This window comes from Coturnix japonica, chromosome 1 (assembly GCF_001577835.2).
Source record: "Coturnix japonica isolate 7356 chromosome 1, Coturnix japonica 2.1, whole genome shotgun sequence".
NCBI lineage: Eukaryota > Metazoa > Chordata > Aves > Galliformes > Phasianidae > Coturnix > Coturnix japonica.
Window position 1 is genome coordinate 61,815,977 of NC_029516.1, and position 5,092 is coordinate 61,821,068.

Here is a 5,092-nt window from a genome sequence, read left to right on the forward strand (position 1 = left end):
CTCAGCATCGCCAGAGAAGAGGCCACCCCACCGGCAGGATTAGAACAGCCACAGAGCTGATGAGACTGGGGCCGGGCAGCAGCTGGGACACACACCGGCCCCAATGGACCCTTGCCATCAGGGTCCACTTCCAACATTCAAATAAACTAGATAGAAAGACTACAAAAATATGTCTTGGTATTGCTAACGGCACAGCTGTTGTTGCTTCCCCATCCTCAACGCTTTCTCCCCTTTATCCTGCTGCTGTGGGCCATTGCTGGCAACTGTTGCAACCCAGACAGGAACCACCACGAGGCTTCAGGGCAGACGGCAACGGGCAGATTTCTTGCACCTGGGGAACCATGCCCCGAGCGGCCACGACAGCTGGCGTTTGCCAGCTGAGCGGACCCCGAGGAGTCTCTGCAGGATACACTATTGGCTGCAGCCGAAGGAGCCAAAGCCGGCCTTGGTGGAAGCGCGTGTCCTGGCTGCATGAGCCCAGGTGCTACCCGCGGGTGAAGGGCGGCTTCATCCTGCCCCTGCTCAGCTCTGTACGAGGCCACAGCTGGAGCACCTGCGCCCCGGAGCTGGCTCCCAGGCACAGGCACGACCGCCGGGTGCTGCTCACTTCTGCACGTCCATTGCCAACGTCCTTGTCCCACCTTAGTCCAGCGGCTGTGCTGGCTGGTGGATGTGTGTGTTCCTCATGTAGGGCAGGAGGGCTCCATGTGAGGAGCAGGGCTTGTCCCCACCGTGGACAGGAGCCCGTCCTCCACCCATGTGTGATGTGTCCTCCAGTATCTGCATCACAGGCTGCACACAGTCTCTACTTTATTGTGGGAGGTGTTTTTAGTTATAATGTTACACTTCCCCTGTGACATGTTTTGTCTGTGACTTCCTGGCTGCTGTGGGGTTTCAGGACCATGCTGGGGTCAGGCCATTCCCAGACCCTGGGAGGGTGAGGATTTGGGGGTAGTTTCAGTTTTTTGACCTGCTGTAGAGGAGCTCTGCTGAGAGGGACCTGCCATGCTAAGAACCATCTCTGAGGGCTGAGTTCTCCTCAGTTCAGTGCAGAGTCCTCCCCCTCCTCCTCCACTGAGGAGGATGAACCCCAGCACCAGGACAGCCTGGGGGAACCTGGATGGGAAGCAGCTACACAGAAATGGACATGGGGATGGCAGGGCTGTGCTTAAGGCCATCTCCAGGTTTCCAGCTCACAGTGGGTTTTGCATAGTCTCTACTGTAGCAATGGCCACACCTAGCCTGGCATGCCTCTGTTTTGAAGCACATCTTTGGCTGTAGGAGACAAATTCTGAACTTCTGCCTCACTTGTGTCTTTCATCTGTACTGGGGGGATGATTCTTCTTGCCCTTGTTCCTCCTTACCCCAGCATTCTTTGTGGATGTTCTCACCCTTCTCAGTCGTCCACCAAAGACAGGATTAAGAAACCCCTTGGCTGATCCTCATGAGGGCAGCTGGTAGGAGATGCCAGTTAGAAGCAGGCTTTTTTTTCACTGCAGCTGGTCTAAGCTTCAGTGCCACCACCACCGCTTCTCCATAAGCATGAGGATCCATTTCTGTCATGTTTCTGCTCCCCTCCCATCACTGTGGTGTAGTGCTTCTTTTCATGGATTCAGGCTATTTACTGAGCACTGTCATTTAATGTTCTTGATTCATTTTACAGTCATTCACAAATAGGGCTGAGATACTGGGATCAGCTAATAATCTGAGGGCAAAGTAAGTCATGCCTGCTGGCCAGAGGAGAACAAAGTCTTGTGAGCTTCCATGATCTGAAGTATAAGGGCTCAACTTTTTGGAGGAGGAATAAGTGACTATAAGTAACTGCAAGGGGAATTTTAAATTTAAGAATGATTTAAAATTTTAGTATCATTTAAATTTTAAATAATCCAGCTCTCCATAAAATGAAAGCAGCATTTCTGTTTCAGTACGAAATGGGACAGATCATCTGCTGCTGTAAGTCAGTGGCCCTCTGCACTGGAATTGAGCTGTCTATCTTAATTGATTTGTAGCAGCTGATGATCTGCCAGTTCAAACTCTCTCCTGGAAATACCAAACCTAAGTGGTGCAGTTGACACAGTGGAAGGAAGGGATGCCATTCAGAGGGACCTCAATAGACTTGAAAGGTGGGCCCAGCTGAAACTAATGAGGTTCAACACAGCAAAGTGCAAGGTTTTTGCACTTTTGCCAGAGGAATCCCAGGCATATATACAGAGTGGAAGGAGCAGTCCTTGAGAGCAGCCCTGCAGAGAAGGACCTTGGGATCCTAATGGATGAGAAACTGAACATGAGCCAGTAGTGTGCTCTTGCAGCTCAGAAAGCAAATGGTATCCTGGGCTCCATCAGGAGAGGGGTGGCCAGCAGGGACAGAGAGGTGATTGTTCCTCCCTACTCTGCTCTTGTGAGGCCCCATCTGGAGTACTGTGTCCAGGTGTGGAGCCCTGAGCAAAAGAAAGACATGGAGCTGTTGGAGAGGGTCCAGAGGAGGGCCACGAAGATGATCAGAGGGCTGGAGCACCTCCCCTACAGAAACAGGCTGAGGGAGCTGGGCTTATTCAGCCTTGAGAAAAGAAGGCTGTGGGGTGACCTCATTGCAGCCTTTCAGTACCTAAAGGGAGCCTATAAACAGGAGGGTTTTCAACTATTTAAAAGGGTGGATAACAGCAGGACAAGTGGAAATGACTTTAAGTTGAAGGAGGAAAGATTTAGGTTGGATGTCAGAGGGAAGTTCTTTACTAACAGAGTGGTGAGGTGCTGGCACAAGCTGCCCAGAGAGGCTGTGGATGCCCTGTACCTGGAGGTGTTCAAGGCCAGGTTGGATGGGGACCTGGGCAACCTGGTCTAGTAAATGAGGAGGCTGGTGGCCCTGCCTGGCAGGGGTGTTGTGGATATTCATGATACTTGATTTCCCTTCCAACCCAGGCCATTCTGTGATTCTGTTAAATACACTCCTCCAATCTGACTGGTAGTACAGCCTTGATATTTCATTAGTTTGCAAGAAGGCCGCTGCCAGGATATGAACACACTCTGGTAATGTGGCTGAACAAAAAAGAGAATTGCTCTCAAACTCATCATGTTATTGATGCTAATTTAAAGGCATTTCTCTGGCTCCCAGTCTAGAAGGATCACTTAGGGATGTTGTTTTTCTTTGTGTGTGAGCATTAGGAAACCACTGCTAGCACTGTGTTTTTCAGGCTCTGTTTCTTTTAGAAGAGTGAAGGCAAAGAATCGGCATGGAGGAATGGGAAAGACCCTTCATGCCCTGCCAACATATGACTATTCCCTACACTCAGAGCTTTGTCCTTCACAGTTTGAAATGACTCATTGATAAAGGTTCCCACTACTTCCTTTGGGAGATCATTAAACAGCCTTTCAGACTTCAGCATTAGGATGTTTTTCTTGATAGTCAGCCTAGACATTGCTCTGCTCTGTTTCCTCCCATTGCCCCTAGCTACACTTTGTCCCACCCTAAACAATTCCTTTTCCCTCCTTGCACTGATATACATACCCTGTGCATATCAGAGAAGGGGAGGGAGTGACACAAAGAAGATGTAAACATGTTTTTAGTCAAGTCTGCAGAATTGCACTAGAGGTCCTGCCATGATGCTGACACTGTGAGAGGAGAAAGAGGGGGATTTTTGCTGCAGTATTGGCTCTGCCTAACCCACTGTGATGTCTACTCAAGTTAATCAGTTCAGGGGACCTCAGGAACTTCATAAAGCTCTACGGTAGGCGACTGGACCTTACAAAGAGGTGTGCTTGCATCCAGTTCCCCTTCATCAAACACTGATGACAGGCTAATATGGTATCCATGATCCGTTGGGTAAGGAATGAGCACAGAGCTGTAAAATGGCATCAGGGGCTGTTTTGAGGGAGCTAAACGGGATCATCTCCTACCACCGCATTTCCAGCTGGCCAACGGAGCCTCACGGTTCTTTCTCTTAGTAAGCACATTGCTGCAAAATATCCCTCTAGACAAACTGCTACCGTGAAAAAAAAATAATGGCAATGTTATGTTCACAAAAACCAAAACAAACAAATAAAAAAAGCCATGAAAATTGTGTGGACTGACTTCTATGCAGCAGTAACAATCTGGAAAAACAAAAGGGAAGAAAAACTGAGCAATGTGAGGCTACAAATGTAGTGTAAAGCAGAGCACAGAGCAAAAGGGCAGGGCATGGCTTTAGTGTTGAGAGACTTTGTCTCCCTGGCTTACATGGAATTGTGCAGCTCCCTCTGCGCTATTAAACTGCAACAGAGTTTTTTTGTTGGCTTAATGCTGCTTCCAAAATAGTGCCTTATATGTCTGCAGAGGTTTGGGGGAAAACTTCTCTGCTGCCAGGTCTTTTCCCAGCTGCACGTATATACTACACCCATGATTTAAAGGCCCTTCTTGATGTCCATATAAAAACCTTTACTTTTGTTTTTGCAAATAAACAGCAGAGAGAAGTTGAGCTCATTGGCTCAGAACTGCTGCACTGTAATGTAAACTGTAGGAAATACTGCTTCCGCAGAGCTGGAACGAATAGGCTGTCTGTAACAAGGAGAGAGCTTAAGAGATGCCTTGGTGCAATCCACACAAGCAGATTCTGGAGGAAAAATTTCCAAATTGTCTATTCCCACTTGTTTCTCCCCATTATGCCTTAACAGATCAGAGCAGGTCACCTGAACAGCACTGCAGGGGTTAATGACGGGGAAAGATTCAAATGCAAGTGGCCAAAAAAGCCTCTTGACTTCAGAGACAGGAAATGGGAATTGCTTCGCCTCCTCCTATATGACTTCAGCTGACTTCTTCCTCACCTTTTCGGGGTCATTGGTTGAAAGCTTTGAGCTTCTCTGGCTTTGCTGTTGTTATATGGGTCATTCACTCCAATGTTAAAATCAGTAAGGTCAACAAAGTGCCTCCGGAGATGCAGAATGTGAGCACACAAAAACTGTCCTCATCCCTCCCCAGCAGCACAGGCATTTTTTCTGTGGGCAGAAAACACACCTCTGAGATCTCCTGTGGGGTGACTGACTGATCTCTGGCATTCATGTGAGGGCATGATTTCAAAATGCAGAGAAGATGCTCAAAGCTCATAGGCTACTTTATTAA